A 15,027-nucleotide genomic window follows, 5' to 3' on the forward strand; every position below is an offset into this window, starting at 1 on the left:
ACTAGGGGTTCCCTTAAGTCTGGTGGACTACCCTCCTTCTTGCCCATTCTGGGACCCTAGAGGTCCAAAACATTGATAATATGGTACACCTTTTCTGGTGGTTTCTCTACAACCACATTTAGTTAATTCAACAGCAATATCATGCCATTTTTGGGCAACTTCTACTATGTCATTATCTTCTGACCAACCTCTGTAATTTGCCATAAATTCACTCCATATATGTGGGTCTAGAGTGCCCTGTGAGGGCATGCCAGCTTTCTTAATTGCTCATTGTCCTTTGTGATGCTTGACAATAGTCAAAGCCGTAAACCCCCCTTGAGTGCTTTCAGAGCTACCCATCTTAAAACTTGTAAGGGTTAATTACTTCCTTACACAAGACAAACTGTACAAAAACAGTGTATAAGACACTTAGGACCGCTGCAGTGGAATTTTCACAGTCTTGTCTCCGGAGGAAAGATCAAGGATAGATCCTGGCTACTGAAGAAGTACAAGAATATGCCTATACCATAGGCACTGGAAAAATCCCCAGACTGAGAAGCAAAGGCTTCACCAGAGAAGCAAAGGCTAAGAGAATCAATTTCCTGTTTACCAAAGAACCATCCAAGGTGTATGCACAGCTGCAAGATAACCACCAGATATCCACCCAAGACCCACCCACAGCAGAGACTAAAGATCACTCGAAGAAGATCGGGCAGAAATAAGCATCACTAGACCTGAAAGCAGACCACTGCCTGCTGCCAGAACAGGAACCAGTCACCATCACAGTTAGAGATATCCAGCAAAGAGTAGCCCACATGAAGAGTTGGTCAGCCCCAGGACCTTACATGATCCACACCTACTGGATAAGGAAAATAACAAAGCTGCATGAATGCCTAGTAGCACAAGTGAATAAGCTACTAGCAACAGGCTCCCACCCTGACTAGCTAACACAAGACAGAACAATAATGTTTCATAAATGACCCTCACAAGGGAACAACACTATTTAACTACCAACCATGCACCTGCCTCCCCAACATGGAAGGTCTAGTCAGGTAACACAGCCCTCAAGATCGATGGGTATATGAGTCAATACATGAGCAATACTCAAAAGGGCTAAGATCCTGTGGGACTTTCAGATCCAGACAGGCAAGCAAGTAGTGGCTAACCAACCGGAGAATGGTGGTGGTAGACAAGAAACAGTAGACTGCAATCATGGTGGATTTAGCAATACTCAGTAATTATATCAGGAAGAAGGAACATAAGAAGATGGACAAATACCAAAGACTGAAAGAAGAGCTAGAGAGGATGTGGAAAGTAAAGGCAGTAGTAGTCCCAGCTGTGATAGGAGCACACAGGGCTGTGACTCCCAATTTGGGGGAGTGCCTTCAACAAATTCCAGGTGGGACATCTGAGATAGCTGTCCAGAAGAGTACAGTTATAGGAACAGCTGCACAGATACTGCGCAGCACCCAAGAATGAGGAATAAATCTACAACCCAGAAGGGGTGCAAAAATCCTTTTTTTTTTTTTTTTTTTTTTTAATGTGTACTCATATATATATGTATGTATTCTCAGGTTCTCTACCAGAGGCCTGGGAGTCTAAGGGATCTGCACAGTTTCTTAGTGCAGTATATTCAAGTATTGTATATTGTTTATTCAAGTAAGTAACTGTTTGTTTATTCAAGTAAGTAACCAACACAGTAAAGGAGGAGACTATATTTAAAAGAAGAAAAACTACCACAACAAGAGGACATAGTCTTAAATTAGAGGGACAAAGGTTTAAAAATAATATCAGGAAGTATTACTTTACTGAGAGGGTAGTGGATGCATGGAATAGCCTTCCAGCTGAAGTGGTAGAGGTTAACACAGTAAAGGAGTTTAAGCATGCGTGGGATAGGCATAAGGCTATCCTAACTATAAGATAAGGCCAGGGACTAATGAAAGTATTTAGAACACTGGGCAGACTAGATGGGCCGAATGGTTCTTATCTGCCGTCACATTCTATGTTTCTATGTTTCTATGTTTCTAACTTATAAGGGTGCTGCTGGGGCCAATTTATACAACATACAAGATCCAGCACACTCAATCATTCACTCAACAGCAATTGCAAAGCTCAAGAATGTAATAGTTTTATTTAAAAGCACCTCACCTAGGCAGAAATAATGGGTATTTAGTTACATTATTTATGTAAACTATTACATCTTGTGATCCAATACAAAAGAAAACACTATGTGATAGTGAAGGTGTGTAGCGCTAAACAATAGTCACTTACTCCCCAGAATTCCTTAGGGGTGTAAAGGATACTCGGGTAGCTGCTATTTCCGTGTGAGAGCTGCTATATTAAGAGCACTTATTAAATTCCGTTTTAAGCACCTGATAACACAGAGTACCTTGTCAATTTGTTTATTCCATTTTGTGAGACTTAAACATATTTATTGTGTGTCATTTTCTCTTCTGACATTGGCCTCAAATTAATGTTAGATACGTTTTTCAAAAAATACAAAAAAATTACTAAAATATTTCTATATTGATTTGAAAAATATTGATTTAAACATTTTTATGTACAATATGTTTTGATATTTTAATATTTTGAAAAAATAATTTTAGAAATGTATCCATACAATAAGAAAAATGCATAAAAATATTACACAATAAAAAAAAAATTGTTTGTATTATTAATTTAATTATGATTTACAATCAGTAAATTCAAACTGAAGACTGACACAAGTAAGAAACATTTTGCAGCAAGACTAAATCAGTGAGATAATCAATTATAAGGAACTGAAAAGAATGATGTGGCACTTTCCTATCAAATAAACCCGCTGAAATAATGTACACACGTTAGACACAATGTGGTCTATTGACAGGTTAAATTTGCTTCCATAAACACTCCTCTAATGATTGGACTGTGTTTAGAGGTTTCAGCAAGGCTAATTTAGAAATAGTACAGCTATTAACGGCTAAGTCTATAGCTCACTTCGAAATACATGAGTGCCACAAAATGCATGTTAAAAGACACATTTAATATTTTATACAGATTGAGCTATCTATTCATATGGTAAATAGTGCTCAGATGAGTAGTATTTCCCATCTAAATTGGAAACTGGCACATCCGAGTTGTGCTTCTCTGCCTTTATTATTATTTTTTTGCAACATTTTAGATTTTAGAATCAGTTCTCCTAAAAGCCTGTCTATTAAGTAGTAAGTACTTTCTAACACAAAAAGGATGGTGGATGCAGATAATTAACTTCCAGGATAAAACAAAAATATGGTAGGAAAATCAAAAGATATTCATGAAATGGGAAAAGCATATAGTTACACAAATAGGAAAGTGGATTAACTATTTATAAAAAAACAGATATACATTTATAATTTTATTTCGTAGTAAATAATAAAAAATAAATAAGCCAATAAAATTTAATTTACCTTTTACAGTTACACTTGAGGTTTCCCACCTAACCATCTTTTTTTAAACTTTGACTGCTATCAATATATGATTCACCTAACTTTTTCCGATTTTGAGTTCTCCACTTTCCTTTATTGTTATCTGTATTCTTTGCTCTTTTGTTCTTAATCTGTTTCTTCTCCCACAATTCTTACTTTTTATAGTATTTCTGATTCCGTAAAATGTATCTACTGCACGTGAGTAGTACTATATTAGACTCTGTTGTCATTATACCACCTTTACCAGACGTACTGCCCTATCATCTGTCTTTTCTTTCCACATACGGATAAAAAGACCAACACTTCTCTACGTATCCCATAAGCGTGGATTGAACCGCTGTACACTATCCACACTAGAGCTAGCTTAGCTTGACTACACATGAGTAGGACCACCATAGATCTCTTTTTCCTGCTATCCAACCTTTTTACTAGACGTATTTGCACCATTATCTTCTTCTTTCTTTACATACGGATCCTGGAAAAGCTGTCTCCATTTGATCCACACAGAATATCCCTCTACATAGACCGTCGATGCCCCATCAGGCTCCACTAAAGAGTTTGTTATATATTACTTTGGACTTGGTTTGAATATTACTTTGGACTTTGTTCATATTAGCTGGACTACAGCCAGCTTTGGCGCAACCTTCTTTTGTCTTGTTTTGTGTATTAACTTTGTTTATAGGGCTTAGAGCGAGTCCTATCCCAAGGTTTGCTGCCTTCTATTTTCAATATTTATAGTATTGGTTTATATTAGCACTGTTCCCTTTGTCTTGTACCTGCCTACAGGCATGATAAAAAAAATAAAGTAGTGTGATAACCTCAAAGAATGCCCTCACTAAACAACTCAGGATAACTTATTCCCACCTTCTCTTCCTTTCTATCCTACTGCTCCTGGAAGCTGGTGATGTCTCTCCAAACCCTGATCCCTCCTCTACTAAGCCACCTGGTGCTAACACCATAAACGACAACAATCTCATATCCATTCCATGTAACTATCACTATAATTCCTCCTTTAAAGCTGCCCTCTGGAATGCATGCTCTGTGTGCAGCACTGTTAAATCAATTTCCATCCATTACCTATTTATCTCACACTCCCTAAACCTACTTGCACTAACAGAAACATGACTCTCTCCCACTGATACTGTTACCCCTACCTCATTATCCTTTGGTGGTCTTTACTTTGCACACAACCCGAGACAAGCTGAGAGTAAAGGTGGCGGTGTAGGATTTCTGCTTTCACCCCACTGCTCCTTTAAAACTCTGCCAACCCCCCCTTCCCTCTCTTTCCCATCATTTGAAATTCATTCAATTCGCCTTTTCAAACCCTTCTCTGCTAACATTGCTGTTATTTATCGTCCCCCTGGTTCCCCTCTCCTCTTCCTTGACCACTTTGCTGCTGGCTACAGTACTTTCTCTCTTCTAATATTCCATCCCTAATTCTCTGGGACTTCAATATTCCCATTAACCCACATTTGACCTCAGCAGCCTCTAAACTACTTTCAATTACTTCCTCCATCGGCTATCGCAGTGGGCTAATTCTTCCACCCATGTAGCTGGCAATACCCTCAACCTCATTTTCTCTAATGCATGTACAGTATCTAATATCTGCAACACTCCATTTCCTCTTTCTGATCACCACCTCTTGTTGTTTGCTCTTGAGTACTCCTTCATCCAACAACCTCAGCCTAACTCCCCTCTCTACTCAGGAGGAACCTTAATTCTATTGACCTCCAGCAGCTGTCAGCTGATATTGATTCACAACTGCTATCCATCCCTTCCCTCTCCTGTCCCTCACTGGCCATATCCACATATAACACTACCCTCACCTTGGCCTTGAATGCTGCAGCCCCGTGCCAAACATACACCTCGAGGAGGACATGCACCCAACCGTGGCATACTAAATCAACATGCTACCTGCAAAGTTGCTCCCGTTGTGCTGAACGCTCCTGAAGGAAATCTCGCACCCAGTCAGACTTTCTCCATTATAGATTCATATTGTGTTCATACTGCATAGCCCTTGCCCTCGCCAAACAGTCATACTTTTCCTCTCATTAGTTCATGCTCCCGCAATCCCAGGTGTCTCTTTGACACCTTTAACTCTTTTCTTCGCCCTGCTGTAGCCACCCCTCAAACTAACCTTACAGACGATAGCATTGCATGCTATTTTACCAACAAGATTGAACAGCTAAGGAAAGAATTATCCCCACCTTGCCGTTTTCTTTCTCAACCACATGTAGATTATGCCCTTCCTACACTTCATAATGTAACTAAACCTCAATAATTTTTTGCCTAGATGAGGTGTTTTTTATAAAACTAACAAAATCGGTCAGCACCAAAGTAGCTGTTTAGTACATAAGGGAGTGCGCTGGATTTTTATTTTTACTTATTGACTTCCAGCAGCACCCCATTTAAGCATGTTCAGGTGAGTGCAGCCAACCCCTTGTTATATCATCTCAGGATCCTATTTAGCCTTGTACTGCAGAGAACTCGAGATGGAAGCGTTTCCCCAAGTAAGTAGCTTATTTAGCAGACATTCGGCTGTTACAGTAGGACCTGCCAAAGATGGGGTACATTGACGTTGTGGCAGGCATATGCAATGGAGGAGAAGGAATAAGGGTGCGCCTAAAACAAGTGGAAAAATAAAATAAAATAAAAAATGTTGAAAAATACTAGAGAGTAATAGCAGTTGTACCTAATAGTCCGAATATAAATAGTCCAAATATGCAGGTGGTAGTCCTAGTAGTACATAAAACGGTATGTAAAGTCCCAGATGTATGTCCGCAACTTAAAAGTGGATATGTGGAAAAAACAGGAGAAAACGAAAACTTCAATGGTGTAGTATGAACAATAAATAATATTGTGTAGATAATAGAAGAACTACTCACAATATTCAGAGCTTAAATCCAGCTCTGGTATGAATGGCACGAAGTGGAAAAAACCCCACTTAAGGATATATGGTGCTCCTCTTTTGTTCTTTAGTGGAATAATTTGGTGGAGTAGTCCAACTCGGGATAAAAGGATAAAATATATAGTGCTCACTGTATAGTTGATAAAATGTTGAAACAAAATAAAATATACTCACGGTATATGGAGCAGACGTACTGCTCGGTGGATGGCGTATGGGTGGTATAATCCCCACCTTAGGATTCTTGGTACTTCAATACGAACAAAAAGGCAGTAGTAGTTAGGTCTGAATAAAATAAACTTTCAAATAATAAAATAACAAATACTAATATAATTCTATAGTGGAAAGAGGAATGTGGCAACCAAATGTATAATAACCAAATATTCCTTTAATAACACTTAGATTATATATAAAAAAAATTCTATACAAGTTTCGCCACAATAGGCTTCATCAAGTAGAAACTTATAAGAAAAGTTGTCACCTTTTGGGGACCCTTGGTGTTGTATGTGGCTAGGTGGAAGAAGAGACCTTCAATGACATCAGTGAGGACAAGGAACGGGACATGGCTAGCTTGGTATCCAACCTTGTGCAAATGGGGAGTTTGCGGTTGTGCAAATGGACTGTTTGCGGTTGTTTGCGGTGCGTTAAATGGGGAGTTTGGTCTGTCACTGTGAAGCGGGCGTAACCCTTACACTACCTGATCGATACAACATCATACCTGATGTTTTAAAGCACGTTATTCCAAACAATTTAGGAATGTTAGGTGATTTATGCCCTTTATGGATTAAAACCAGACTCTGCATCAACTATGTAATTTTCCATGGGAATTTTGCCATGGATCCCCCTCCGGCATGCCACAGTCCAGGTGTTAGTCCCCTTGAAACAACTTTTCCATCACTATTGTGGCCAGAAAGAGTCCCTGTGGGTTTTAAAATTCGCCTGCCTATTGAAGTCTATGGCGGTTCGCCCGGTTCGTGAATATTTGCGGAAGTTCGCGTTCACCGTCCGCAAACCAAAAATTTTATGTTCGCAACATCACTACTCACATGGTTTAAAATTACTGTGCAACTATCTTGGACCAGTGCGCATGTGTGGAATGTCAGGAATGCCACTATTAGATAACATATGTAAGAGAAAAGTTTTAGTTTAGTTTCATCCCATTGGTGGATGAAATGCCTCTACAGTCCAGAGCCTAACTTATTTGGCTCTGGAAATTGTGAGTGTGCCTTTCACTTTTTACTACACTATATATTTGTAACAACAGTACACACTATGCTGTATTTTATATCTATTGTATACAGGGTCCACAGTTAAGAATAATTACTGCCAATAGGACCTACATACTTACATATAACAAAAGGTAAGAAATATTACTGAGCCTGTGCGCTATCACCTTTTCTCTTCTATCTTGGTTTCTATATATAGTGTACAAAGTGACTATACACTGAGGTGATTAAAAGCTGCACCGGTTTTTATTTTTTAAGTTTAGCGCCCTTCTTACCTTCTACGGTTTGCTTTTTTTTTAAGTTAAAAAGGTTAGCTTGCCTTCCAGCTCTGCTGCCCAGTGCCAATCACAAGGTGGTGGTGCTTAATGAGAGAAGTGAGCACTGACATGAGGGGGCGGATCATAGTGGTGCATACCCCGCCAATGCACCTCTATCTAAGAGCGCCTGGGTGCTGTGCATCCACCCAGGATTGACTCTGCTCTCATTATAACAGATGTTGATGTCTAGTTTGTATTAAATATGTCATAACAAAATAATCAGAAAAAAAAATTATTTTCTACAAAGAATCAAGAATGTATAGTAAACATATAAAAGATAGAAACAATAGCTATAGATTATTTATAATGGAATAAAAAGTGACTGTCTGCTGAGTGTTTGGCTGTACATTTGGTCCATGTCTCATCGTATAAGTAACTATTCTTTACCCAGTAATTCATATTAACCAGCTCCTTCTTTCCTTCAGGGCTCTGACACTGCTGCTTAATGGTAGTTACTGTACATCTTTTACCATTGTAAGATAACTTTAAAATAAACTTTTCAGTTTATTGAGCAAATTAATTGTTATGATTGAAAATCCATTAAGTATGCATTATGTAAAAATTATCATATCATCATCAATTGTAGTGTAATAAAACACTGAAGAAACCATGACATAACCAGCTGCAAATGGAAAAAAAATTTGTAAAATTAAATGGTGAGTAGAAAATAGTTAAAGTTATGATCAGTTACATCATCCTATTAAAGGGACACTCTAGGTCAGAGTTAGGCATCTTTCAGCATGTTTTAAACTACATCCCCCTTAATGCTCTTACTGCCATAATGCTGGCAAAACATCATGGGAGATATAGTTCTCAACATCTGGAGGTGCAGGTACACTCAAAGGACCATAGTTACTATAGTGTGCTGTGGTTTACACTGTAAAGCCCATCTGCATAGAACCAAAATAACACATTCATAATGTCAATTTTATTCTGAAATTAATGTTTCAGCAGTGTATATTTTACAAATGTATATAGGTAAAAGACCATGAACATGATCCCCAGTTGACTGAGCTGTAAATTCAGAATGTTTAATTCCATTCACATTCTCATGGAAGATAGTTGTGCACACAATCATACTTAATTAAAACAATGTCTCACTTCTCCCATCTGGCATACCAATGTTGGTAAACATTTTAAAAATGCATTTGTGGTGATTTTCCTGCACAATATATACATTTAGTATATATCTACATGGACGTGACCTTGTCATCCACACATTTACACATGACAAGTCTAGTAAAAGCATGTCAAGGTAACATTTAGGTCTGCAGTGGGGTGATACAGAGATTAATGACATGAGTACAGGAAATAATATTACATAAGGAAACAATATACATTATGGAAAAATGTGAGGTGTCAGAATAGAAAAAAGGGAGGTGTTAATTGCAGAAAATATGAAAACTTAAATCTTAGAGAGGAGAGAGAAATGTGATACAAAGTACTAAGAGAGAGAAAATAATAATCAGTTTGCATCATCATATTAACCCCTTAAGGACACATGACGTGTGTGAATGTCATGATTCCCTTTTATTCCAGAAGTTTGGTACTTAAGGGGTTAAAGGGACACTCTAGACCAGAGGAAGGCAACTTTCGACACTCCAGATGTTGCTGACTACATCTTCCATAATTCTCTTACAGCCATAATGCTGGCAAAGATGGCAAATAGATATAGTCCTTAACATCTGGAGGTGCAGGAACACTCCAAGGACCATAGTTACTATAGTGTGCTGTTGTGGTTTTGGCATCCAGAGAGCACCAGGTTAGAACTCAAACTGTTCTAAAATGGTTTCACTATTTATAATGGTGGTGCCTGTTATTGGTTCTTTAGCTGACCGCGGTATCGTCTATGGTTGGCCAACCTTCTCTTTTATGGACAAACTCTTGTTGTTTCAACTGGTTGGGAGGAATTAGACACAGAGACAGTTTCTGGTGCAATCTGACAATTCATCAATCTATTGATAAAAACAAAGGGTTTATAAAGTGTTCAGTTTCAACAGATTTTTATGAGTGGCACAGAATCAAAACAATGCTAACAATACAGTGGTTAGTTCAATATCGCTCACCATCCACTTCTGAGGTATACCATATTTTGCTTTATATAATATAATATTTCTGAATACCAAGTAAACGTTTAATACTCTTATATGTTTATAATTTTATCACTGCAAAGGTATCACACTGCACTATACGCTACCTTTACATATGATTATGTAAATGGTATCTATGAAATATCATTTAATTTATATATTTTTTCTTATAGTTTATCTACGACTCAAACTTAAGTCTTAATATTAAATGGCACCGTTGTTGAATGTAATGGCAGATGTTTTCAAAATAAAAGGAAAATGAAAAGATTATGAGGATTTTTGAGGGTATGTTCCTTGGTTAGATGTGACTAAGCATTTCTAATTAGTGATGTCGCAAAGATAAAATTTTCGGTTCGTGAACCGCGAACACGAACTTCCGCAAATGTTCGCGAACCGGGCGAACCGCCATAGACTTCAATAGGCAGGCAAATTTTAAAACCCACAGGGACTATTTCTGGCCACAATAGTGAATGAAGGGGGGATACCTACTCTCCTTCCCCCCCATCCCCTACCCCTGGGCGGCGGGTGGGGGCCATAAAGATAATGAGGGGGGGACCTACTGTCCTCCCCCTCAACGGCCCCCACCCTTGGGCGGCGGGTGGGGGAGACCTACTGTCCTCCCGGCCCGAATGCAGAGTGATGTCTGAAGTTCCCGTCAGAACACTTACCACATGACTGCTCCCTCGGATTTACAGCAATCACACTTGCTTAAACTTACCGATCAAGGTACCCTGGTATGCAGTTCATTGACGAGTAGCGCTGATTAACAGACCGACCGAGGGTTTGAAACTAACTACTTTATACTAGCTACTTTTGCCACTGCCTACTCTTTGCACTGGCAAATCTCTAATATTCTCTCTTTACTATTACTGGTGCCCATGAAGGCACGTTCCCTTCTTTTAATCTTTAGAATTGTTTAAGAAGAGAAGCTGATGAAAAGATTTGGTCCGCCCCTTCAGACAACGTAGTAGTAGTCAAACAGCATTTCCAATGCTAATACTTGTACTGCCTGGCATAATATCTAGTAGCAAGCCAGCGGATACTTTGTATACTTACCATTCTCAGTATCTATTCCGCCATGCGTTTCATTAAGGTATAATACCCTGGAGCAAGTTAGCGGTTACTTTCTATTCAGACCATTCTTAGTATTTATTCCGTGATTTGTCTCACTAGCCTTGTACTGCTTGGCATATTTATTCCGCTATTGTCTTATCATGGTATAACATTCTGGAGCAAGACAGTGGATACTTTGTATACAGACCTAGTATTGATTCCGCTACTTGTCTCATTACTTCTGAAACCTGTTCATTGACAATAACGGTAATGCAGTAGGCTACCATCAGTTAATCACGTGGACTATTACCTGTATAGACAACTGGTTGCACCAATCTCTCGGTTCAGCATTAGATCTAGGATTCAGTCAGTTAACACTTTAATACTGACCACTCTACAGGAATTACTCTGCTATTGATCTCAGTATCTCTGAGCTCACTTAGACTGGCAATTACATCTATTTGCTATACCTAATATCTATACTGTCTCATTGAGCTCACTGGACATAATAAATAATCTACTTTATTAGTTTGCGAATATACAAACCTATTCCTCTAAGATTTACTAGGTCAATTTCTATTAATCCTTTTTCGAATATTGGAGAATATTAGCTCCACTATTTGGACACTGGGGATTTTTTTGACGTATTCTCTCACCCCGGGTACCTTAGGATATAAATATACTTATTCATTTAAAACTGATAAATAACTAAACAACTTTTGTTTACGTTCTATGTTGTTTTTTCCCTCCTCTCCCCTCTTACCCCCTATGTATACGTCTCTATTTTCTTGTGTCAGCTATTCTGACTGCTAGTCAATAGTCAGCCAGCATATACTGTACCTAAGAATCGGTGACAGTTTACGTTAGGTACGTTTTTTCGATATATTAAAGCATTGTATTTTACTTTTTATTTTTACAGCACACTATACTTTTCCGCTAGTGACGGTTCACCTCAGGAATGTTAGTTTTGACACTAATATTTACTTAGGAATGTCTTTTTGATACTAATATTCGAATATTGTGTTTCAATTTAAGGACAGATTTCTCTCCCCTTGTGATTTTTTCATTGTAACTTTACCTGTGACTCTTGCATATCTCCATTCACCATATTGCCTAACAGTGCATAATTTCTGTGTTAATTCTGATGACCAACACAGTCATCCCATCCTTTCTTAAGAAGCTGCTATTGTGTATTATTCCATTGAGACAGCGTCCTTTATGTCATCTGGATATCTGTTTACTCCACAGAGCAGGAAAGATACTAGCCTATACGCTTTTCACTATATAATCTCCCTCCACACTCTGCAGTGCCCTGTCATCATTTCTATTGTTCAAGAGTGCTTTCATCGTGAATTGTTGCTCCTGGTATAAGAGACTTGACACAGTCTGGCTATTCACCTATCTATAGGTATCTGCATTAAGCCCTTGCATCCCTAAGGACTGGTTATTATTACTATTATATATTTTTTTTCATAAAGCACTAAAATTCTGCAGATCTATTCAATAAGTGGACTAACAGACAAGTATTCACAACAAGACTAATCAGACGAACAGAAACAGAGGGTGTTGAGGGCCCTGCTCAAACAAGTTTACATTCTAGAAGGAGTGGGGTAAAGTGACACAGCATTTAAGGGTAGCATATATTTCATGTACAGGAAAGAAGGTTGATAGAATAGTTTACAATGGAGGCTTTTTGATTGACAATTGTAGGAGAGGTGAAAGCTGGGTTACCAAGGTGTGGGGAAGAAACACCAATTACCGTTTAATTGATATGCTTTCCTAAGTCAGTTTTCATGGCTTTTTGAGGGAATGGAGGCTCGGTGAAAGTTTAATGTAGCAGGGAGGGAGTTCAAAAGGAACGGTGCAGTTCTAGAGAAATCTCGACGTTAAGCATCAGAGGCATAAGTATGAACAGAGGGTAGTTGCAGGTCTTTAGCAGAACATAGGGGCCTCACCATACTTGTATGTTAATAGGTAGGAGCAATATCATATAGAGATTTGTAAGTAAGTACCAGCATTTTAAACTGAGCATTACATCTTATGGGAAGCATGTGTACCGACAGACAGGGAGGGGGGGGGGGGGGGGGGGGAGGGAAGGAATGTGAGGTGTGGGCAGACAGGAAGATGAGCCTTGCCACCACTTTCATTATAGACTGTAATATGCTGGGAATGCATAAGACCAATGAAAAGCAGAGAATGCAGTAGTCAAGGTGAGTGAATAGTGGCATGGGCTAGCACCTTAGCTGCATCTGGTGTTAGGGGACAATACAAGCTATGGTTTTAAGATCATGGCAGGATTTGTCAGTTGACTGGACATTAGTGGTTAAGGAGGGGTTGGGTCAAGGAAAACAGCTACGCAGCGAGCCTGTGAGGTAGAACTGATGGCAAACAGACATGGGTATAGTAACACTTAAGGGAGAAAAGATAAGTTCTTTTTTGGGCAATTTAATTTTAAGGAAGTAAGCAGCCATCCAGTTAAAAATAGCAGAGAGGCAGAGAGGCAGTCAGACAAACAAATCAAGAATTACCGTGAGAGGACAGATAGATTTGTGTCATATGCATAAAAGTGATATTGGAAGCCAAATGAGCTGAGGAGTTTTCCAAGGGAAGCAGTATGAATTGAGAACAGTAGGGCACCAAGGTCAGAACATTGAGGAACACCAACAGAGGGGTTCCAAAGAAAGAAGTGAAAGAGCAATGAAAGGAAACACTGTAAGAGAGTAATGCTGGGAGAGGAAAGATGAGAACCGGTGAAGAGCAGAGTATCGTAGAACAAGATTACTTGGGATGAGATGAAGTTGTTTATGATTGACAGTGTCAAAAGCAGCAAAAATGTTAAGGAGAATTATAGAACATTAGATTTAGCAGCAATTAAATCATTGGTGACAGAGGGATGAGTACGGAATCCAAACTAAAAAGGGTCAAGCAGAGAGTTGGATTCATGAAGTTTGTCAATCTTGTGTACACAACTCTCTCGGATCTTAGAGGCAAACAATAGTAGAGAGATAGGACCATAGTTAGATGGGGAGTTAGGGTTGGACATTTTTTAGTATTAGGATTTACTAAAAAGGTGAAACACATATGCCAGATGATAGGGAATGAGTGAATATTTTAGTGAGGGGCAGAGCAAAAGAAAGAGACAAAGTGCAAATGAGGTGAGGGAATAGGATTGAGAGAACAGGTGGTGGGGCAGGAGAACCGAAAATAGACTTCTTCTGGCATAGTGAGTGTGAGCGATGATAGAACAGAGAAGGGAGAGGGGTTGGGGGAAGTATTGGTAGGGGTACTAAAGAGATTAGAGATCTTTTTCCTGATCATGGAAATCTTCATTGAAACTAGTTGCGAGAAGCATTTGCATTCTCAGGAGAGTGAGGTTATGAAGGTATTGAAGTAATGCTCTTTGTAGAGGAAAAAGGCAAATTGTACAAGCATAGCATGGGTTTAATATAGAAGTGAAAGCAGAATGGGACTTTCTCCAGCAGCAATTAGCAGTTCTGGAGCATTTTTGGAAGTATTGGGTCAGCTTATTGTGACAAGGTTAGGACTGGGGTGGCTTATAATGTTTAGAAGAAGAAGGTGTCATGATATCTATTCAGAGGATAGGGTAAAATTGTAGATGGAGGTTGCAGAGCTAAGACAGTTGAGGTTTGAAATATGTAAATTAGAGTTTGGAGGTTGGTGGAAAACAAAAATCACTGTACGTCAAGACAGTGGTGGTTTCTGCAAGACTCTTAATTTTAATGTTCTGGTAATGTCTGCTGAAAATGGTCCCAAAATGGTCAGTTTGTTAGGGGATAGTTTGGAAATTGAGATTTTGTTTCCAGGTATACACTAATCCAACTCTAAAGCTTATTAAATATAGAAGTTTATAGAAATAATTGTGATTTGGGTAAATCATTTGTTCATATAATGCTTCCATCTATCTAAGCTAATATATAAGTATTACAGACATTACTTACTATTTTTCTAGATGACAAATGGAATTTATCATAAAAATTTACTGTGTAATAAAAT

This window comes from Pelobates fuscus, chromosome 11, assembly GCF_036172605.1.
Source record: "Pelobates fuscus isolate aPelFus1 chromosome 11, aPelFus1.pri, whole genome shotgun sequence".
Classification (NCBI taxonomy): domain Eukaryota; kingdom Metazoa; phylum Chordata; class Amphibia; order Anura; family Pelobatidae; genus Pelobates; species Pelobates fuscus.